A 24,994-nucleotide genomic window follows, 5' to 3' on the forward strand; every position below is an offset into this window, starting at 1 on the left:
AAGTGCCGGTGGATGGAGTCACCAGATAACAGTCCCTGTGGAAATCAGAAACTTGGGGGAGGGGGGTGGAAACTTGGATGGTGGAGCTGGTAGAAAGTTGGCTGAACACAGAGGCTAGTGGGGTGAAAATAAGGATCATGGGAACTGTAACTCTGTCTTGTCTGGGAAGAAGACAGTGAGAGCAGATATGTGGGAAATGGAGTAAGTATGCATGAGGGCTTCATCAACTATGGTGGAGTGAAAGCTACAGTCCCTGAAAAAATGGTCATTTCATAACAGAGCTAAAAGCCTCATCTTCAGAACAGATGCAATGGAGACATTAAAACTGAAAGAAAGGGATGGCATTCTTACAGGGTACTCTATAGGGTGGGACGAAGTGTAGCTGAGGTAGCTGCCAGAGTCTGTAGGTTTTATCAAAGACATCTGTGGAGAGTTTGCCTCCTGAGATGGAATAAGCGAGATCGACAAAAGGAAGACGAGTGTCAAAGATGGTGTAAGTGAATATAGAGTAGAGTAGAAGTTGGTGGCAAAATTGATGAGTTTCAAGAAATAGTCATCAATGTAACAGTGAAAAAGTTGGAACATTGGAGTAGGTTTACCACATGGACTGTTCCACATTTAAGAGGCATTTAGACAAGCCAATGAACAGGCAGGGAATGGAGGGAGTTAGACCATGTGCAAGCAGATGGGATTAGTTTGGATTGGGATAATGGTTGGCACAGACTTGTTTGCCAAATGGTCTGTTCCTATGCTGTACATAGTTCCAATGCTTACATAGCTATCAAATGGAGGGAGGAGAAGATGGCGGCGCGACGCAGCTCGCAGCGGCCACTCCGGTGGTGATGTCTGTTATTTGTCAGGTAGGGTGCCGTGCACAATCCTGATTTGATGGAGATGGACATGAGTGCACGGAGGAACATCTGGTGAAACTTCTGAAATGCCTGCTTCGCTGTTGCCGCTACTGTGTGGTCCAGAATCTCCGGTAGGGAAGGCCCCGAGTCCTCGGCTTTGCTTGTTGCTCAGCGGCTGGGGCAGGGTTGAAGCGCTTGGCAGAGGATGGTGCTCGGAGGGGCTGCTCGGAGGCACAAAGTTTTCGGATGGACTCAGAGTCCGCTGTGTTCGGGTGCTTCCAATGGTGCTGCATCAGCAAGTTTGCGTCGCTTGGCGGTTCACGGCAGGCAGAGTTTCTCCCTTCTACCGTCTGCGTGAGATGATGGGGCTATCGGGACTTGAGACTTTTTTTTTAACCGTGCCCATGGTCTGCTTTTTAACAAATTACAGTATTGCTTTGCACTGTTGTAACTATATGTTATACTTATGTGGTTTTATCAGTTTTAGTCTTGGTTTGTCCCGTGTTTCTGTGATATCATTCTGGAGGAACGTTGTATCATTTTTTAATGCATGCATTTCTAAATGACAATAAACGAGGACTGATTGTCCTCATAATCTAAAAAGACTGGTGTATCTGAGGGCCATGTGAGAGTTCACAGTTACACCCACAATTCATAGAAAGTGGAAAGAATTAAAAGAGAAGTTGTTGAGGGTGAGAAAAAGTTCTTTCAAGCAGATAAGAGCATTGAGGGGAACTAGCTGGGTCTTCCATGAACATGAGTTAAATAAATAAACTGATTTGGTAAACCTTGTTATCACTTTTGCAAACATAGAAACATAGAAACATAGAAAATAGGTGCAGGAGTAGGCCATTCGGCCCTTCGAGCCTGCACCGCCATTTATTATGATCATGGCTGATCATCCAACTCAGAACCCAGCCTTCCCTCCATACCCCCTGACCCCTGTAGCCACAAGGGCCATATCTAACTTCCTTTTAAACATAGCTAATGAACTGGCCTCAACAGTTTGCTGTGGCAGAGAATTCCACAGATTCACCACTCTCTGTGTGAAGAAGTTTTTCCTAACCTCGGTCCTAAAAGGCTTCCCCTCTATCCTCAAACTGTGACCCCTCGTTCTAGACCTCCCCAACATCGGGAACAATCTTCCTGCATCTAGCCTGTCCAATCCCTTTAGGATCTTATACGTTTCAATCAGATCCCCCCTCAATCTTCTAAATTCCAACGAGTACAAGCCCAGTTCATCCAGTCTTTCTTCATATGAAAGACTTGCCATCCCAGGAATCAATCTGGTGAACCTTCTTTGTACTCCCTCTATGGCAAAGATGTCTTTCCTCAGATTAGGGGACCAAAACTGCACACAATACTCCAGGTGTGGTCTCACCAAGGCCTTGTACAACTGCAGTAGTACCTCCCTGCTCCTGTACTCGAATCCTCTCGCTATAAATGCCAGCATACCGTTCGCCTTTTTCACCGCCTGCTGTACCTGCATGCCCACTTTCAATGACTGGTGTATAATGACACCCAGGTCTCGTTGCACCTCCCCTTTTCCTAATCGGCCACCATTCAGATAATAATCTGTTTTCCTATTTTTGCCACCAAAGTGGATAACTTCACATTTATCCACATTAAATTGCATCTGCCATGAGTTTGCCCACTCACCCAACCTATCCAAGTCACCCTGCATCCTCTTAGCATCCTCCTCACTGCTAACACTGCCACCCAGCTTCGTGTCATCCGCAAACTTGGAGATGCTGCATTTAATTCCCTCATCCAAGTCATTAATATATATTGTAAACAACTGGGGTCCCAGCACTGAGCCTTGCGGTACCCCACTAGTCACCGCCTGCCATTCTGAAAAGGTCCCGTTTATTCCCACTCTTTGCTTCCTGTCTGCTAACCAATTCTCCACCCACACCAATACCTTACCCCCAATACCGTGTGCTTTAAGTTTGCACACTAATCTCCTATGTGGGACCTTGTCAAAAGCCTTTTGAAAATCCAAATATACCACATCCACTGGTTCTCCCCTATCCACTCTACTAGTTACATCCTCAAAAAATTCTATGAGATTCGTCAGACATGATTTTCCTTTCACAAATCCATGCTGACTTTGTCCGATCATTTCACCGCTTTCCAAATGTGCTGTTATCACATCCTTGATAACTGACTCCAGCAGTTTCCCCACCACCGACGTTAGGCTAACCGGCCTATAATTCCCCGGTTTCTCTCTCCCTCCTTTTTTAAAAAGTGGGGTTACATTAGCCACCCTCCAATCCTCAGGAACTAGTCCAGAATCTAACGAGTTTTGAAAAATTATCACTAATGCATCCACTATTTCTTGGGCCACTTCCTTAAGCACTCTGGGATGCAGACCATCTGGCCCTGGGGATTTATCTGCCTTCAATCCCTTCAATTTACCTAACACCACTTCCCTACTAACATGTATTTCGCTCAGTTCCTCCATCTCACTGGACCCTCTGTCCCTTACTATTTCTGGAAGATTATTTATGTCCTCCTTAGTGAAGACAGAACCAAAGTAATTATTCAATTGGTCTGCCATGTCCTTGCTCCCCATAATCAATTCACCTGTTTCTGTTTGCAGGGGACCTACATTTGTCTTTATCAGTCTTTTCCTTTTTACATATCTATAAAAGCTTTTACAGTCCGTTTTTATGTTCTCTGCCAGTTTTCTCTCATAATCTTTTTTCCCCTTCCTAATTAAGCCCTTTGTCCTCCTCTGCTGAACTCTGAATTTCTCCCAGTCCTCAGGTGAGCCACTTTCTCTGGCTAATTTGTATGCTACTTCTTTGGAATTGATACTATCCCTAATTTCTCTTGTCAGCCACGGGTGCACTACCTTCCTTGATTTATTCTTTTGCCAAACTGGGATGAACAATTGTTGTAGTTCATCCATGCAACCTTTAAATGCCTGCCATTGCATATCCACCGTCAATCCTTGAAGTGTCATTTGCCAGTCTATCTTAGCTAATTCATGTCTCATACCTTCAAAGTTACCCCTCTTTAAGTTCAGAACCTTTGTTTCTGAATTAACTACGTCACTCTCCATGTTAATGAAGAATTCCACCATATTATGGTCACTCTTACCCAAGGGGCCTCTCACGACAAGATCGCTAATTAACCCTTCCTCATTGCTCAAAACCCAGTCCAGAATAGCCTGCTCTCTAGTCGGTTCCTCGACATGTTGGTTCAAAAAACCATCCCGCATACATTCCAAGAAATCCTCTTCCTCAGCACCTTTACCAATTTGGTTCACCCAGTCTACATGTAGATTGAAGTCACCCATTATAACTGCTGTTCCTTTATTGCACACATTTCTAATTTCCTGTTTAATACCATCTCCGACCTCACTACTACTGTTAGGTGGCCTGTACACAACTCCCACCAGCGTCTTCTGCCCCTTAGTGTTACGCAGCTCTACCCATATCGATTCCACATCTTCCCGGCTTATGTCCTTCCTTTCTATTGCGTTAATCTCTTTTTTAACCAGCAACGCCACCCCACCTCCCCTTCCTTCGTGTCTATCCCTCCTGAATATTGAATATCCCTGAACGTTGAGCTCCCATCCCTGGTCACCCTGGAGCCATGTCTCTGTGATCCCAACTATATCATAATCATTAATAACAATCTGCACTTTCAATTCATCCACCTTATTACGAATGCTCCTTGCATTGACACATAAAGCCTTCAGGCACTCTTTTACAACTCTCTTAGCCCTTTTTAATGCTTGCCCTGGATTTGTCGGCCTGCCACTTTTACTTTTCCCCTTTGTACTTTTTGCTTCTACGCTCACTTTACACCCCTCTGTCTCTCTGCACTGGTTCCCATCCCTCTGTTGTGAACTAACCTCCTCACACCTAGCCGCTTTAATTTGATTCCCACCCCCCAACCATTCTAGTTTAAAGTCACCTCAGTAGCCCCCGCTAATCTCCCTGCCAGGATATTGGTCCCCCGAGGATTTAAGTGTAACCCGTCCTTTTTGTACAGGTCACACCTGCGCCAAAAGAGGTCCCAATGATCCAAAAACTTGAATCCCTGCCCCCTGCTCCAATCCCTCAGCCACGCATTTATCCTCCACCTCATCGCATTCCTACTCTCACTGTCGCGTGGCACAGGCAGTAATCCCGAGATTACTACCTTTGCGGTCCTTTTTCTCAACTCCCTTCCTAGCTCCCTATATTCTTCTTTCAGGACCTCATCCCTTTTCCTACCTATGTCATTGGTACCTATATGTACCAGGACCTCTAAGATAAAATGTCTTCTGGAAAGAAGAATGATATTTTAAAACTAACTGGAATATAGGATGTAATGAATTGTAGGATATTTCCTTATATAAACTTCTCAACATATAAAGTGCCCTTTACAAAAAAAATAACAACATTAGCAAAAAAGGACAGTTGCTTCAAACTTTAGGAAGATTAGGCATTGTATAGTTCCTCGAGCACCTTAAGTTTTAAAATGGAAAGTGCTGGAACATTTTCTACTTTCAGATATTGATGGACCAGTGATGATTTCCAAAGACTGTATATTTTAGAGCTTCAAATGCACACCCTTTGAAAGGGTGTGTGAAAGCTACTTCTTTGACCAGGTGATTGGTGTCCTATTGCTTTATCTCTCTCTTTGGCTTGATTTTTAACTTCTCTTCTGAAGTTCATTGGGTCATTGAGGTTGACAAGTTGTTGTAGTTTGCTCCTTCGATCAGTCAATCTAAATGTCTTGAAACAATAGGTAAAGTTATTGCTAGATTTCAGTTTTTGACTCTGCTCAAACTGTGATCTGGTTACCTTAAGGTGGCGCCAGAACGTAATATGCTATGTACTTTGAAGGACTTCAGTGCTGCAACACTGTAATGATTCTACCAATTTACTTGCCTTACTGATGGACTAAACTGCGCAAAATTTTAAATGTGCAGTCAATTAAAATTGTTGGTTGCTTGGAGATTTTTGTTATAGACTAGCACTTGTGATTTAGGAGAGATAAGAGTGCAAATGAGAAGACTGCTCATTCTCTGCAAAGTGCATGTTAGTGACCCAACTCTGATTATAACTGATGTCACTGTTAACCAATCTACTGGTGAACACTATGGTTGAGAAATGGTCTCTGGACTCATTTGTAAGATAAATATTTTAACAGGATACAGGATTACACAATCCTCCCAAAGTAATAAATGCCAGTTTTACAGAGATCAACATGCACCAGGGTGAATCAAGGAATTGCCCTTGTTTGCAAAGTTGATATTGACTTTCAGCTCATTGTGTACCTAGGTTTGCAAATGGCTCCAGCACTTTTGCAAAAACACGCTTATTGGAAAGTGGTGACAAACAACTTAACAAACTTGGAAGTCATAAAAGTTAAGCAAATAATTTGCATGGAAGAAATTATTCCCTGAACTGAAATAATTTCTATTTTTATAAGGTTTAGTCAGAAGTAGACATTTCGCATCTTGCTGCGTGGATTGATGATGCTCTGCGTGCGAAAGCACATTACGAAGACTTTTATCTGCTGACATTAAAGCTAGATGAGATTAGTCTGATCATTTTCTTAGCTCTCATTAACATCTCTATGATTAATTATACTTGTTTCACACAGGATGGTACAGTGAGATACTGAACAGGCATTAGTTAGAGAATCACCCTTTTTTATGCAGAAATGTCGAAGAGCCAGCGCGTTAGATTAATAATTTGAAAAAGGTAGAAAAACAGCTATTCATTTATGCTGGTGTGGCAGTCCATAAAAAGTCCATAAAAGCGTTCACAGTTAATCAAGTCTGTAGATTGAAGAGATATTCTGAATAAAGTCCTTATCATTCTTTTTACAGACCACTAATGACACAAGCTGCTTTTATTGTAGATTCCCGATTGCACCTGAAGTGATGGTTGTGGCTATGTTTTTGAACTACTGCTGTTCTTCTGTGAGGTTACTTCCACAGCACTGGTGAGAGGGGAATTCCAGAATTTAAGCCCTGTGGAATAAAGGAAGCACCATGTAGGAATGGTATGTGATGTGGAGGGAGACTTTCTAGGGGATGTTACCATGCACTGTCTGTCCTTGTCTGACTTGTTGATGATGTTACAATTTTAGGAAGTGCTCTCAAAGTCATCTTTATGAGCAATGGCACTGCATTTCATAGATAGAACTCAATTCACCAAGGATGGTGGAAGTGAATGTTTAGGGGGTTTATGGGTTGATATGTAAGTGGGTTTCTTTGTTCTGTATGCTGTCATGATTTTTCAATACTGCTGGCACTGTACTCACCCACCTGAGTGGAAGGTGTTTCATCACACTCCTGACTTGGGCATTGAAGATGGTGGAAAGGCTTCAGGAAGTGAGTTGCTGATTCTCCAAGCTACTCCTACAAACAGAGAATTTGTGCAGCTGGTCCAGTTAAGCTTTTGGTCAGCAGTGACTCTGATATCTTGACAGTGGGTGGACCCTATGATGATAAAGCCAAGTCATATCTGAGGAAACTGAGGTTCTGTATCTATGAAGCATTTTTATTAGAACATACTTACTGATTTGAAGAAACTTAAAAGATGGCACTAAACAAAAAAATCATGCAAATTCCCAAGCAAGGTTTTAAAAGTTAATCAAACACAATCAGATTATAATTTTTGTAAATTATTGTAAAAGAGGAACATTTCCTATCAGGGTGACAGGAATTCTAATAGTCATAGTCATACTTTATTGATCCCGGGGGAAATTGGTTTTCGTTACAGTTGCACCATAAATAATAAATAGTAATAAAACCATAAATAGTTAAATAGTAATATGTAAATTGTGCCAGGAAATAAGTCCAGGACCAGCCTATTAGCTCAGGGTGTCTGACCCTCCAAGGGAGGAGTTGTAAAGTTTTGATGGCCACAGGCAGGAATGATTTCCTATGACGCTCTGTGTTGCATCTCGGTGGAATGAGTCTCTGGCCGAATGTACTCCTGTGCCCACCCAGTACATTATGTAGTGGATGGGAGACATTGTCCAAGATGGCATGCAACTTGGACAGTGTCCTCTTTTCAGACACCACCGTCAGAGAGTCCAGTTCCATCCCCACAACATCACCGGTCTTATGAATGAGTTTGTCGATTCTATTGGTGTCTGCTACCCTCAGCCTGCTGCCCCAGCACAAAACAGCAAACATGATAGCACTGACCACCACAGACTCGTAGAACATCCTTGGCATCGTCCGGCAGATGTTAAAGGACCTCAGTCTCCTCAGGAAATAGAGACGGCTCTGACCCTTCTTGTAGACAGCCTCAGTGTTCTTTGACCAGTCCAGTTTATTGTCAATTCGTATCCCCAAGTATTTGTAATCCTCCACCATGTCCACACTGACCCCCTGGATGGAAACAGGGGTCACTGGTACCTTAGCTCTCCTCAGGTCTACCACAAGCTCCTTAGTCTTTTTCACATTAAGCTGCAGATAATTCTGCTCACACCATGTGACAAAGTTTCCTACCGTAGCCCTGTACTCAGCCTCATCTCCCTTGCTGATGCATCCGACTATGGCAGAGTTATCCGAAAACTTCTGAAGATGACAAGACTCTGTGCAGTAGCTGAAGTCCGAGGTGTAAATGGTGAAGAGAAAGGGAGACAAGACAGTCCCCTGTGGAGCCCCAGTGCTGCTGATCACTCTGTTGGACACACAGTGTTGCAAGCACACATACTGTGGTCTGCCAGTCAGGTAATCAAGAATCCATGACACCAGGGAAGCATCCACCTGCATCGCTGTCAGCTTCTCCCCCAGCAGAGCAGGGCGGATGGTGTTGAACGCACTGGAGAAGTCAAAAAACATGACCCTCACAGTGCTCGCTGGCTTGTCCAGGTGGGCGTAGACACGGTTCAGCAGGGAGACGATGGCATCCTCAACTCCTAGTCGGGGCTGGTAGGCGAACTGGAGGGGATCCAAGTGTGGCCTGACCATAGGCCTGAGCAGCTTCAGAACAAGTCTCTCCAGGGTCTTCATGATGTGGGAAGTCAATGCCACTGGTCTGTAGTCATTTAGGCCGCTGGGGCGTGGCGTCTTCAGCACAGGAACGAGGCAGGACGTCTTCCACAGCACAGGAACCCTCCGGAGCCTCAGGCTCAGGTTGAAGACATGGCGAAGTACTCCACATAGCTGAGAGGCACAGGATTTGAGCACCCTGGTACTGACACCATCTGGTCCAGCAGCCTTGCTTGGGTTGAGACGTTTCAGCTGTCTTCTCACCTGTTCTGCTGTGAAGCCCACCATGGTGGTTTTGTGTGGGGAAGGGGTATGGTCATGAGAACAGGGTGGGGGACTGTGAGGAGGGGTAGGAGGGGAGAGTGGAATATGTGTTGGTTGGGGGTCAACAATGGATGACTCATATGGGGGATGGGCAGGGGTCACAATGTCAAATCTGTTAAAGAACAGGTTAAGTTTGTTGGCCCTGTCCACACTGCCTTCAGCTCCTCTGTTGCTAGTTTGCCGGAACCCAGTGATGGTCCTCATCCCCCTCCAGACTTCTTTCATGTTGTTCTGCTGGAGTTTCCACTCAAGCTTCCTTCTGTACCTGTCTTTAGCCTCCCTTATCCTGGCTTTCAGGTCCCTCTGTATTGCCCTCAGCTCCTCCCTATTTCCATCTCTAAATGCCCTCTTTTTAGAGTTCAGGATGTCCTTAATGTCCTTTGTTACCCATGGCTTGTTATTTGAATAACAAAGGACAGTTCTTGTCGGAACATTGCAGTCCACACAGAAGTTGATGTAATCAGTGATGCACTCTGTGAGCCCATCAATATCCTCTCCATGTGGCTCACAGAGTGCCTGCCAATCTGTCACCTCAAAACAACCCTGGAACGCCTCATAAGCCTCCTCCGACCATTTCCTCACTGTCCTCGAGGTTGCAGGTTTACTCTTCACCAGAGGCACGGAGCAGGGTTTTAGATGCACCAGGTTGTGACCTGACCTTCCCAGTGGGGGGAGGGGAGAGGAGCTGTATGCATCCTTAACATTAGCGTACATCAAATCCAGAGTCGTCTCCCCTCTGGTTGTACAGCTCACATACTGCGTGAAGTTGGGCAGTGTTCTAGCCATGGTAACCTGGTTGAAGTCACCCGAGATGGTAATGAGGGCAGTAATAACTGACTTTCAACATTGTACTGTTGATCCCTTTTCACCGAAACGGCTGAAGCAAAGCATACAGACATCTACCAAGTCTAGAGTTAACAGACTTGAGATGAAACTAAATTACTTTAATGAAGTTAAATAATGGGACAGCATTTTAAGGATGTGTTTCTCGTGAAGCTCTTTGTTTGCAGGCTAAAATAAAAACTTGAGGGTTTTAAGGGAAGAAGGCATGTTTGTTGTCTTGCAAGGTAAGAATCTTGCAGGTTTATGTGCAGACATTGCGATGGGTGAACTGCATATACTGACAGTTGCTCTAAGTTCTGTGAAGAAAAGGGCTGGGTGTTAGATCTAATACTTAGGAAAAAAAAGAAAAAACAGTTTCCATCACATGATCACCATCTTCACCTTGAATTTGTTATTTCCACACATTCTCCTACTCTGCTAATTCATTCTCTTGCCACGTCATGAGAGAACTATCTCTATGTGACTCTTTGCAATGATCAGAAATTGGCCAGATTAAGTTACACCATCACTGTCTGAGTGATAAATTTGTAGAGTGGACTATGTCCATATACCTGATGATGGTCCTTCCAAGAAGGCTCACACTCAACCAACATTGAATCCAGAGCCTTGGCCCTCCTATATGCTGATTCCCTTCACAGATGTAGCCTGGCCTGCTGACAGCCTCTTTTTAAAAAAAAATTATTTCAGATTTGCAAGATTTTTAGTATTTTGTTTTTTGTAATAAAGATATGGATAGTTGTTTCAATTACATAACTTTTACAATGTCATCCAAGTTTATTAAAGACACTAAAGAAGTTGATGATTGACAAGACACATTAGATTCAACCTTCCAGCATTAAAATACACCATTTACATTTCTGAAGTTATCATGGAAGTCTCAGAATGAATTAACTTTAGTGCAAGATTTCCTCTCATTTAAATGCCTGCAATCTAAATGGAATCATTTTGCTCTTTGTATTGCTGCTTTATCATTTTCTGTTCCCGTTATATTGCTTGAGAAATGATGATGCTCAGACCTTATCTCTAGACCTCTGATTGAGGCTTGAGCAGATCTCCTACCCTGACCTTTACTCTCAATAAGCAATCACATATCTGTCTATACGCAAACACGAGTTGGCACTGATTTGGAATTTTAATAAATGGATAGTGTTTGGCAAGCTATTTGCCCAGCTGCTAAATCTGAGACACTTAGGAGCACTTAACAACAGATTATTAAACTCAATATCTGTGAATCGTGATGTTGTAGATGGAGGTAAACACACAGACTCTCAGTCTGCCTGATGCAGAGCAATTCAGATCTGATGAGCAAACTTCTGCTACTCAGTCAGGCTAAAGTATGTAAGCAAGCCCACGAAAATAGACCTGCTCTTGTCATCTTTTAAAAACTACAACTGCACACCAATATTTTGCCTTGATTGTTAATGTTGGGAGGAATCTAACCGGGTAGTTAAAGCAGGACACCACCTCATCAACAGTCTTTTCCAGCTTTCACTATACTCATCAAGGGTTTTTGTCATGATAAAATCCACTGAGACTAAAAAGAAACTACTACTAACAATTTGTGCAGTATTAAAGCCACATATGTTCACCATCATGGGCTACAGTGGTTAGATTTCTACACTTGCATCCAGAGTTCTTTACTGATCCTACGATCCTGTATCTCTTTAACATCAACCAATATTTCTATATCAGAGCATATTTATGATATTTAAGACTCAGGATTTAAAGTAAATGGTTGGTTATAGTTCATATAATCACTATTATTAGATTATTTCTGCAAAGCAGTGGAAAGCCTGTGTTCACATACTCACTACAGTAGAGTAAAGAGGATCATAATTCTTCTTCTGCATGTCTTATTAGTAGGGCTGATTTATACTTGTGCTTAAAAGCAATATATGACAGATACAAGTGACTGTCTGGTGCTACAGAGTTAGATAACAGTCCAGGTTACACTCTTATTGACATTGAAGTGGGACAGAATACCATTGTTTATTCTGATTCAGTTCATAATCAGCCTCATTTTCCTACAGGGAAGAAGAAAATTGTAACCGTGTGCTGTGACATGCGGAATTAGAAAGTGGTTTTCTTTTAGATGTTGCAGGGAATGGGCACATATGCTGCCTGGTTGGTGGCGAATATGATTGCTGCATAAATCAAGGTCTGCCCATCTCAATCTTGTGGACTTCCAACTGTTGAAATTAAAGTTAGAAAATCACAGGGTGAAAGAGGACAAGGCATAATTTCCAAACATACACCCTTAATGGTTCAGGAGCATTAATGTACACAGTAATATCTTTTCTTTTATGAAGTGTTCATTATCTTTTGAATTATTATATTCTCACTAAATGAGCCACTGTTTTTTTTCATCTCTAAATAAGTCTATTCATCTTACCCTAGCAATAGTGGAATCGTATTACCTGCCTTTTGAAAGGACAATGTATTGACCAGTCTATCTGACCATTGGTGTACTTTGATGATTAGCTTGTTTCTGAGTGTAGAGACTACATCTTCTTTGATGGCTGTGCTGCCTTCAACAGCATCGCCTGAACCATTCGTATTCAATGTTCTTGGTTCTATGTTTACAAATCCAAGTGCAGTCATAGACTCTTTTGGAATGGCTGCTCCTCCTAGCCTTCACAATTAATTCTATTATTGCCAATCACCTATCCATATCTCCTTCCCCTTCCTCAATCACATACTGCCCTTTGGCAAAACTTCAAAAGTATAGGGTTAGCCTCCAGATTTTTGCTGCCCATATGCAATATTTACATCTTGATACCACTTACTCCTGTGTTTGACACCATCCATTCTTGTATGAGGTGCATTTTTATTTGTCTGAACAATGATGATCAAATTAATCATTTTTGTTCCAAACCACCAGATCCATTTGTCACTGAAATCATTTTCTCTCAGCAGCCATGATCCGCCTGAATCATACTAATTGCAACCTTGTTACTTGATCTGAATTTAACTGAGAAGTGTCAGCTGTGTCTCTGTTGGTAGACAATTTATCCCAAAGTCAGAATGTTGTGTGTTGAAGCTACAGTCCAGAGATGGAAATGCAGCAAATGAGGTGAAGTTCCACCTTTTCTTTTGCATGAAGTTTTATTGATTCCATTTAATGCACGATGAAATAATTGCATAACATTTAGGGAGGAGGAGCAGAAAGACAAATTATATTCAAGGGTTAATTTATTGTCAAAACACATATCCATATAAATCTCTGAAATTTGTCTTCTCAATAACCAAAAAAAGAAAGAACATGAAAGTCGTTCAGAGAGAAACATTAAACCCAACTCCCCTGCACAAAAAAGAACAGTATCTCAATTATCAACCCTAAAACCCCCTCTCCTTGCACAAAACGCAACAGGAACCTCAACCCCCCCAGAAATCAAACCCTCCCCCGCACAAAAAACTAAAAGAATACAACAGAACATCAACCCCCAAATACCGTCCCCTTGCACAACAAAATGAAAGCGGAACGGGTGATTAAAAACAACACAGAATATAAAAACCAGAAGTCTGAAAAAGTCCACAGTCCATAAATGCAATAGTCCAATCCATAAATGCAGATCTACGATACCATCCTTACGATATCACTGACATTAACTGAAAGAGAGGGATACCACACGAGGTAGAGAGGCCTAACTGCTTGCCACAGTGAGCCACACTGTAATAGGCTGCTTACAGACACCTTCTCTGACAGTGATCTAAAGGAAGGCAGTCGGTGCTGAATCTCGCTAGCTTTCTGCATTTGCCTCGATCTCTCAATCTTTCTCAATGCTTTAATTGGCGATTAATGGTTGCTTTAACCAGTGAAATGGAGTCGAACACTGGCTCATGCCCTGTTTTGAAGTTTCTTTGCATCAAGGCCATTTGAGTGCGCATTTTATTCCTGGAATCTTCTTGGAGACAGCAAAGTGCTGGATCATTAAAATGATCTTCAGACTGTAAATCACAGGCTTTAACAGTTCCAGAAACATATGTAGGGTGAAAAACAGACTTCAAAGAAGTAAAAAAGACATTTTCGTGAACTATCTGGAAGATGCCGACTGAGGAAGCATTATACGCCATTTTGACTGCAAAATTTACATATTTACATGGAATGAGACCACAGAATGTTTTTATTACAGTAAGATCAATGATTCCTCATTAATGAAACTTGCAGTGACAGTGGGTATTGCATAAGGCAAGTAGTCTGTCTTTATTGTGAAGTGTTCAGTTTGAGCAATGAGGTAGTGTAGCGGCTCAGTCCCAGCATCCTCTGTAAGGAGTCCCTCTCCGTCCTCCCCATGGAAAATGCGGGTTTTCTCTGGGTCCTCTGGTTTCATCCCACAGTTCAAAAATATACCGGGTAGGTTAATTAGTCATTGTATATTGTCCTGTGATTAGGGTAGGGTTAAATCGGAGTTGTCAGTGTTTCAGGGCTGGAAGGGCCTATTCTGTGCTGTATATCTGAATAAAAACATAAATAAAAGAAAGAAAGTCTTATAGAACAGATCAGGATTGGTAAATACACACCTAAAACTTGGTTTCCGTTATTTAGGGTGTTCACCCATTTGATATCTGAGTTTATTGGGTAGAGTATGAGGAAAAGTTGAGCAGGTTGAGCCTATGCTCATTGGAATTTTGAAAGGTCCAAGATTAGTAATGAATTATGATCTCCTTTAATAAATTTATGTACATTTTGACATTATGATATATCTGCCTTAGATATAGCTGTCATTGAACTGATCTAAGCATTTGATGTAGTTCGAGAAATGGAATATCTTGCAAGGAAATGTCTCTTGCCTCTTCGCTAGATTCCATTAGAATTCTTTGTTGTACTTTATCTACTCTTTCAACCAAATTGATTCTGTACTCTCCATCTTGTCTAATGTCATCCCGAAATAGTTGGTGGTATTTCTACACTCAAGATTCCTTTTTAGTGGTTAATAACTGCATTACATATTGATCATCACTGACAGATGTTCATTACCTGTATCAATATGATCATACTTGATAATATTCATGCTGAAAAATGCTTAACTGCTCAGTGGAAGTATTATGGTCATGCTGTTCAGAAACATGCAATCCATCAGGAAGTCAAAATGAAACTACACACAGAGAATGTTGAGCCATTTCAGTGATACCAGGGACACATGGTAAATATGGCAGGGCATTCAGACCACACTGGATTATAAGACCATACTGTGTGTCAATCGCAGTAACACCTCTCTTCCTGATACGTTGAATGTCTTCTCTGCCCAATTCGATCCACTGAACAATGCGCTGATGAGGAGGGCCTCCCCTTCCTCTGAAGAGTGGGCACTCTGCCTGGCTACAGGTGATGTGAGGAAGACTCTAGTCAAGGTCAACCCCACAAAGCTACAGAGCCTGACAACAAATCTGGTGAGGTACTAAGAGTCTGTGCGGACCAGCTAGCAGATGTCTTTAACCTCTCTGTGAACCAGACCACTATCCCGCAAGACTTCAAGGCCACCACCATCATCCCAGCACCCAAGAGGCTGACAGTATCTGCCTTAATGACTCATGTCCATTGAATAATAAAAGTACTTTGAGCAACTGGTCATGAACTGCTCTAAATCTTGCCTTTCCACTGCATTAGACCTCTAACAGGTGTGTAAAAAGGGCCCAAAGGATCATTGGGAAGCTTGGACTTCTTGACAGTCTGTGTTGGCAGCAACATCTCTAGAAACATCATGCTGAGCTCCAGCACCCCCCAGGGCTCTGTGCTCAGCCTGTTGCTGTTCACACTGCTGACACACAACTGTCTTGCTTAATCCGGCTCTAATCACATCATTAAATTTTCTGATGACGCAACAGTGGTTGGCCTCATGAGCAACAATGATGAGTCAGCACATACAGAGGAGGTAGAGTGACTTGTGGAATACAACAACTTGTATCTCAATCTGGGCAAGACTAAAGAGACGATTGTGAGCTTCAGGGAGGTGCAGGTTGACGACTCGCTACAGCATATCAATGGCTTGTCCATGGAGAGAGTCAAGAGCACCAAGTTTCTTGGAGTGCATATTATAGATAATCTCACTGCTTTACTCATGAAAGCACAGCAGCTGCTCCACTTTTTGAGAATATTGAGGTGAGCTGGACTCCTTCGCCCCATTCCACCACAGGCTACCAGAGCACCACCTGAAATGTCTTCACAGTTCAAAGGCCAAAATGTTCAAAGGTTCATTTATTATCAAAGTATACAATTCTGAAATTCTTCTTCTCCACATCGCCATGAAACCAAGAAAGAAAAGAACTGCAGCACAATGATCAACCCCCAAATCCCTCCTCCTGCACAAAAAAATGAACAAAATGGAACAGGCTCCCAAATCCCCCTCACCCACACACAAAAAATGAGAAAAATTAGGTGAAAAACACACAAAATAATAAAACCACAGGACTGAAAAAAAGTCTCTTGTCCAAGTCCATATCCAAAATGCAGAAAACCAGGCTAACATTGTCCAGGCACAGTGACGGGCCTCCCCCTCTCTAGTAGCAGGGTGACCTCTCAGTGATCAAAAGGCAGTCTCCCCTCTCCAGCAGCAGAGCAATCCCATCAGCAATCAAAAGGCGGGGAACTGGTGCTCATTTTTCATATTCTCCTCAGTTTCAATCTCCCTCACCGCTTTAAGTGGTGAAGAATAGAAGGTTTAATCATCAAAATGGAGTTGAACATTGGCTTGCGGCCTGTCCCGTAGTCTTCTTGCCTCAAGGTTCAAGTGCACTGCCTCTACCTCCCAGAATCCTCTCAGAGACTGCCGAGCTTTGAAACACCCAAATGATCTCCAAACTACAAATCACAGACCCTACCAGTACCAGAATCATATTCAACACAAAAAACGAATATAAAAGATATAAAAGGAGTGAAATATATGGTTTCATGATCGATCCGGAAGATACCGACAGAAAGAGTGTTATCCGCAAGCACCATCTTGACCAGAAGGTGACTGCCTGTATCACCGTCTGATATAGGAATTGCAAGACACCTAACTGCAAGACCATGCAGCAGATTGTGAGGACTACTGAGAGAGTCTTTAGGGTCCCTCTTCCCACTATTCAGGACATACACCAGAATGTTGCATCCGGACAGCCCTCAACATTGTTAAGGATACCTCCCATCCATCCCACAATCTCTTTGACCTTAGACCAGTAGGCTGCAGGTACTGTGTGATAAGAACAAGCACTGTTCAGCTGGGTAGCAGCTTCTTCCTCCAGGCTCTGAGACTTCTGAACACCCTACCACCCAGCACGCATTATTTATGACAGTGCCAGAAGCAGTAATACAGTTGAATATTTAACTATATATTGTATATGCACATTATGTAAACTTGTACATGTGCTAAATATGTTTTGATCTGTTAATATTATTGTTCATATTTTATGTGCTGTATGTGATATATGTACTGTGTTTTGCACCTTGGTCTCTGAGGAAAATCATTTCATTTAGTTGTTTACATGTGTACAGTTGAATGAAAATAAACTTGACCTAGAACTTGAAAATAGGCACTGGGAAAATTGTCCTCAATTTCCTCACTTGCAGACCCCATTCAATATGGATTGGCAACTATATCTCCTCCACGATCTCCATCAGTACAGGTGCACCACAAGACTCTGCTTGGCTTCTTGCTCTACTTGCTTTACCTTATGACTGTGCGGTTAGGCATACTTTCAATGCCATATTCGAGTTTGATGGTGCAACCACTGTCATGGGCTGAATTAAAGGTGGTAAGGAATCTGCATATAAAAGGAAGATTTGAAATCTAGATGAGTGGTGCCATAACAACAACCTCTTACTCAACGTCAGCAAGACCAAAGAGTTGATTATTAACTTTAGGAGGAGTAAATCAGAGATCCATCATCAGAGTGTTTGTTGACTGGCTGCATCACAGCCTGGTATGGAAGCACCAATGCCCTTGAACAGAAAATCCTGCTAAAAGTAGTGGAAATAGCCCAGTCCATCACCAGTAATGTCCTTCCCATCACTGAGCACACCTACACAAAACATTGTCGCAGAAAGGCAGCATCCATCATCAGGAACCTCCAGCACTCAGGACATGCTCTCTTCTCACTGCTGCCATCAGGAAGAAGGTACAAGAGTCTCAGGACTCACACAAGCAGGTTCAAGAAGAATGATTACCCCTTATCTACCAGGCTTTTGAACCAAAGGGGATAGCTTCGCTCATCTTCACTTGCCCCATCATTGAAATGTTCCCACAGTATATGGCCTCACTTTCAAGGACTCTTCTTCTCATATTCACAACATGTATATTGTATTATTTCTTTCATTTTGATATTAGCAGTTTGTTGTCTTTTGCACACTGGTTGAGTGCCCAAGTAGGTGTGAGCTTTCATTGATTCTATTATCAATTTATTGAGTATGTCCACAAGAAAATGAATCTCAGAGTTGTATATGGTGACTTACATGTAATTTAATAATAAGTTTACTTTGAACATTGAGCTTCTACTTTCATAGTCACCAAACCAAACTTGTGGTCATACTGGTACTATAGGAAGATAATCCCCTCCCCTCTCCCCCCCGCCACCCCTCCATAAAGGATCATTAATTTACATCTTTTCATTTTTGCAAGTTTTAAATCATTGGTTACTTTCTGTAAGCAGTGCAAAATTACATTGCATTCATTTCTATTCTGAACCGATTGAATTCTGAACTGATCCATAACCTACAGACTCACTTTCAAGGTCTCTACGACTCGTGTCCACAGTATTATTTCCACAAATGTTTTTTTTTCTTTTGGACAATGCTTGCTTGTAAGTCTTTATTTATGTAAAGTTTTTAATATATTCTCCCCTATTTCTTTATTTTCCTGTTAATTCCTACATGAAAATGCATCTCATGGTGATATAAGTTGACATATATCTATTTTGATAATAAATTTACTTTGACTTTGACTATTACAGGTAGTTATCAGACTGCAGTAATATTTGGGGACAAAACTGGACAAGTCAGAAGAAGCTACAGAATGAAGTTTGATGAAAGAGTTGATTGAATGCAGTAACTGTTCACCAGAAGCACTGATGTCATTGATGACAAACGCTGTTGATCCTGATTCCTCATCAACTGGTCTGCCTGCCTGCTCGTGTGCAGCTGATTCTTTTCACAGAATTTTCTTGGAAAATTATTGTTCTTTCAGCTTGTTTTTACATATTTTACAAAAAGCAAGACACAGTTCTCTCTGCTGGAACTTTTGTTTCCTTCCGCAGTTACAACACTTGGGTGTCCTTGAGATTTCCTTAGCCTTAGCTTGCAGCATTTCTTCTGTCACCTCCAGAGATTTGTTTTATGTAATCTCACACTCTGCCATGTGACTCACTGACATAACTAAATTGAACCTCCATGCTTTTCCTGCATAAGACACATCTCATTTCTTTTCTTTTAAAAAAATCATCACCACTGATGAGATTTCCAAAATTCTATTCTACAGCATTCATGCATTTCACCAGAATCATGTTAAATTTACATCTCTTGGAAGAAATATTTTCTGAGTTAGCAATTCTCAGGAAAGTTCCTCAACATAAGGTTCATCTTGTATCGAACTCCTCTTTGTCCCAATATATCTAGAGGAATAAAATTCATGTGCTTCTATCTCCATCACAAAGCATTATTACCTGAACTTTTTTTTTGTTTTCTGCTCCAGCATCATTGCTGTAGCATAATTTTGTCAAAATAACTTAAATATCTATGTTTCCATAGATACCTTCAGTATGGTTAGATCCTGACGTATTTCCTCTTAATAACCTTGTTATTTTGGGCAGTTGGGGCTCGTCAGCCTTGGACAGCAGCCCGCCTAGGAGAAGGAAAACCCTGATTTTAAACCGCCGCTGCGTTACGGCCATACCCACCCATGGGAAAGGCTTCGGGGGTAAACCCTGAGGAAGAAATCCGGAGCCGGGGTCCCTCAGGCAGTTTGATATTGTTTACAACTTCACTCTGGCAACATCTGCAACGACACTACGGCCAACCTGTATAGGCACTTGCCCTTCCCTTGGACTACATCAGTGACATGGAGAAGGAGAACCTGCTGCTTGAGCAACAGCCAGTTCTTTTAATTTACCTGCCCAGGCTTGCGGCCTGGAGAGGATACAGTCCACCAGAGGCACAAATCCATGATCTCCTGGGATTGACAGCTGCGTACTACTACTGCTGCTGCTACGTAGCCTTGTTACTTCCTCCAAGAAACCATAATGCTGTGGTTTGAAGACTTGTGTGCCTCAACGACCCAGAGAGTTATTATGTGTTAGCTGGAATCAGGGCTTTATGGTTTGGCTCTTGGTAGGGTCACCATGCCAAATAGGTCAAAGGGTAGAGGCCAGACTAAGATGTATAAGGTATAGAAGGTCCACCAGTCCTCCAGGTTCAGCTTGGGGCTAACAACCCTGACTGGTAAAACAAAGTTGTTATGGAAACTGCAATGATGAATATCTTTCTACATCTGAGTCGCCAAGGACAGACAGGGATGGAGGACCTTCATTTCTGCCCTAAACTCCAGTAACGTAACAGGCAGTGAGTAAATAATCCAGTTATTTATTGATTAATTGGTGATGCAATACAAAGACTGAAAATTAAAAGCAAAACTATAGATGTTGCAAATTTGACACAAAATTAAAAAAATGCTGGGAAAACCCAACTGGCAAGGCAGCATCTGTGGTAAGTCAATATTTTGTCTATATCTTTTGTCTAAATTGAGGAAGAGAGATATGCAAATAAGTCATGCAAGTGTTCTCCACACTTCCCTTTAATCTTTTTATAGGGATCACCACTTCACAACTTTCTTATCCGCTCTTTGTCCCCCACTCAATGACCGCTGTCATATGGCTAATTGCTGTGCAATACCTGTCCATTCACTACTTTCCTTTCCACCATGCAGAGACCCAACCATATTTTCCATATAAACCAGTGATTCACTTGTACTCCTTCCAGTCTTGTTTACCGCATTCCTTGTAGGCAATGTAGCCTCCTCTTTATTGGCGAATACAAACACTTTGTGGAACAACTGCACTTAGTCTGTAGGAATGACCCTGAGCTTCCATTTGTGCCCCACTTTTATTCACCATCCCACTGTCCTTCTGGTCACTCTATCTGTGACGTCCTGTTACAATGCAATCCAATGTAAGCGTGAACAATAACATTTCTTCTCCACCTGGGTACGTTGAAGCTTTCTGGGCCTAATATCAAGTTCTCTAATCTGCTCTTACTTCATGTATAATATAAGAACCATGTCCGCCTGCAATCCTATTTTCTTTTACTCTCTGTATAAGCATCACCTGCTAGAGTCACATCAATACCATTACCATAGCTTACCTATCCCACCAGCTCAGAGTCATTCCTGTCAGCTCTTTCCATAGATGCTGCCTGATCTGCTTAGATTTTACAGAATTTTCCATTTACTTGTTTATGTTAAGTTGGCTGAGTTTTCCCCATCCTGCTCATTAAGTCTAGCGTGCCTAGCAGGTCACACAACCTTGCCGTTAACAACTTATGCTGTAGATGAAGAAGTCCTTGTCCTACTGCCATTTATATTTGTCCTATCACAGACCTACCTATCTACTCACCTATTGAAAAAAGGCATTTGTCTCTTTTCTGAAGGACCACAGGAACAACTTCCAGGCGGGGCAATGGGTGAGCTTCAGCTGGTCCTTTCAGTTTATGGCTATTATAAGTTTGAATTCAAAATCTTTTGAAAAAATACAGTGATGTTGAAATATCTGCGGTATGCTGTTCATCTCTGAACAGATATAAAATAATAAACATAAATTTTACTGCTATTACTATTGCATGGTCAATTCAAGTGAATAGGAATACAGGATTGGAGCCTATGCAATTTGCAGTGTAAAATTCAATAGCAAAATGATCTTTTCAATTCTGCAGATTTCAAATATCAGTTTTAGGGACACTTGCTTCTACATGTATAAAATGCTGTTTACTGTGAGAAATAAAGAGTGTTGGGTAAGAGCCCAGACTGTAACAGAGACATTCTTTCAATGTCTACAGACTGCAAAGAAACTCTAGAGTTATTAACAAATGCATTGGTGTACTGATTGACCTGCTACGCTTTTTCAGAAATGTTTTGTAAGAACCATAGAAGATTACAGCACAGAAACAGATATTTTGGCCCTTCACCTGCACCTGGACCATATCCCTCCATACACCTCTCATCCATGTACCTGTCCAAGTTTTTCTTAAATATTAAAAGTGAGCCTGCATTTACCACTTCATCTGGCAGCTCATTTCACACTCCCACCACTCTCTGTGTGAAGAAGCCCCCACTAATGTTCCCTTTAAACTTTTCCCCCTTCACCCTTAACTCATGTCCTCTGTTTTTTTTTCTCCTCTTGCCTCAGTGGAAAAAGCCTGCTTGCATTCACTCTGTCTATACCCATCATAATTTTATATACCTCTATCAAATCTCCCCTCATTCTTCTACGGTCCAGGCAATAAAGTCCTAACCTATTCAACCTTTCTCCGTAACTCAGTTTCTCAAGTCCCGGCAACATCCTTGTAAACCTTCAACCTTGTTAATATCCTTCCTGTAATTTGGTGACCAAAACTGCACACAATACTTCAAATTCAGCCTCACCAATGCCTTATACAACCTCATCATAACATTCCAACTCTTATACTCAATACTTTGATTTATAAAGGCCAATATACCAAAAGCTCTCTTTATGACCCTATCTACCTGTAATGCCACTTTTAGGGAATTTTGTATCTGTATTCCCAGGTCCCTCTGTTCTACTACACTCCTCAGTGCCCTATCGTTTACCTTGTATGTTCTACCTTGGTTTGTCCTTCCCAAGTGCAAGACCTCACACTTATCTGTATTAAACTCCATCTGCCATTTTTCAGCCCATTTTTCCAGCTGGTCCAAATCCTCTGCAAGCTTTGAAAACCTTCCTCACTGTCCACTACACCTCCAATCTTTGTATCATCAGCAAATTTGCTGATCCAGTTTACCACATTATCATCCAGATCATTGATATAGATGACAAATAACAATGAACCCAGCACTGATCCCTGTGGCACACCACTAGTCACAGGCATCCACTCAGAGAAGCATTCCTCCACTTCCATTCTCTGGCTTCCTCCATTGAGTCAATGTCTGATCCAATTTACTACCTCTCCGTGTATACCAAGTGACTGAATCTTCCTAACTAACCTTCCATGCGGGACCTTGTCAAAGGCCTTACTGAAGTCCACGTAGACAACATCTACTGCCTTCCCTTCATCCACTTTCCTGGTAACCTCCTCGAAAAACTCTGATAGACTTGTTAAACATGACCTACCACGCACAAAACCATGTTGACTCTCCCAAATAAGTCCGTCTATTCAAATACTTGTAGATTCTACCTTTTAGTACTCCTTGCAATAACTTACCTACCACCGACATCAAATTTATCAGCCTGAAATTTCCCGGATTACCTTTAGAGCCTTTTTAAAATAACGGAACAACATGAGCTATCCTCCAATCCTCTGTCACCTCACCCGTAGATACCGGCATTTTAAATATATCTGCCAGGGCCCCTGCAGTTTCAACACTAGTCTTCTTCAAGGTCCGAGGGAACACCCTGTCAGGTCCTGGGAATTTAGCTACTCTGATTTGCCTCAAGATAGCAAGCACCTCTTCCTCTTCAATCTGTATGGGTTCCATGACCTTACTACTTGTTTACCTTATTTCCAATGACTCCAATCCAGTTTCCTTAGTAAATACAGATGCAAAAAAAGCATTTAAGATCTCCCCCATTTCTTTTGGTTCCATCCATAGCTGACGACTTTGATCTTCAAGAGGACCAATTTTATCCCTTACTATCCTTTTGCTCGTAATATACCTGTAGAAACTCTTTGGATTATCCTTCGCCTTGACTGCCAAAGCATCCTCATGTCTTCTTTTAGCTCTCGTGATTTCTTTCTTTTTTTTTTGGAACTTTTTATACTCCTCAAGCACCTTGTTTGCTCCCTGTTTCCTATACATGTCATACATCTCTCTCTTCTTAATCAGAGTTCCAATATCCCTTGAGAGCCAAGGTTCCTTATTCTTATTCACTTTGCCATTAATCCTGACAGGAACATACAAACTCTGCACTCCCAAAATTTCTCCTTTGAAGGCTTTCCACTTACCAATCACATCCTTGCCAGAGAACAACCTGTCCCAATCCACACTTTTTAGATCCTTTCTCATGTCTTCAAATTTGGCCTTCTTCCAGTTTAAAACCTCAACCCGAGGACCAGACCTATCTTTATCCAAAATCAAGTTGAAACTAATGGTGTTATGATCACTTGAACCAAAGTGTTCCACTACACACACTTCTGTCACCTGTCCTAACTCATTTCCTAATAGGAGATCTAATATTGCATCCTCTCTAGTTGGTACCTCTATATATTAATTTAGAAAACTTTCCTGAACACATTTTACAAACTCTAACCCATCTAGACCTTTAACAGTACGGAAGTCCCAATCAATATGTGGAAAACTAAAATCCTCTACTATCACAACTTTGTTTTCTGCAGTTGTCTGCTATCTTTCTGCAGATTTGCTCCTCCAATTCTCGCTGACTATTGGGTGGTCTATAATACAACCCCATTAATGTGGTCATATCTTTTCTGTTTCTCAGCTCCACCCATATGGCCTCAGTAGACAAGCCTGCTAATCTGTCCTGCCTGAGTATTGCTGTAACATTTTTCCTGACTAGCAATGCCACCCCTCCACCCTCCATCCCTCTACCTCTGTCATGTCTGAAACATCGGAACTCTAGAACATTAAGCTGCCAGTCCTGCCCCTCCTGTAGCCAAGTTTCACTAATGACTATGATGTCATAATTCCATGTGTCAATCCACGCCCCTCAGTTTGTCAGCCTTCCCCACAATACTCCTTGCATTGAAATAGACGCACCTCAGAAGATTATTACCACCACACACAACCCTTCTATTTGTGACTTTGCGTGAACTTTTAACATCATTTATTTTCACCCCTGCTCCACTATCTGCTCTGGCACT

General features: G+C 42.0%; 1 long non-coding RNA gene across 1 annotated transcript in view; it reads left to right on the plus strand.

The window, feature by feature from the left end:
• Window positions 1-21,942, plus strand: part of LOC134358806 (uncharacterized) — a 64,563-nt gene extending 42,621 nt beyond the window's left edge. Inside the window, exon 4 of the long non-coding RNA XR_010020956.1 lies at window positions 18,904-21,942. This is a non-coding gene — a long non-coding RNA (uncharacterized LOC134358806). The remainder of the gene's footprint in view (window positions 1-18,903) is intronic.
• The last annotated feature ends 3,052 nt before the right edge of the window (window positions 21,943-24,994 follow it).

Source organism: Mobula hypostoma, chromosome 2 (genome assembly GCF_963921235.1).
Source record: "Mobula hypostoma chromosome 2, sMobHyp1.1, whole genome shotgun sequence".
NCBI classification, from domain to species: domain Eukaryota; kingdom Metazoa; phylum Chordata; class Chondrichthyes; order Myliobatiformes; family Myliobatidae; genus Mobula; species Mobula hypostoma.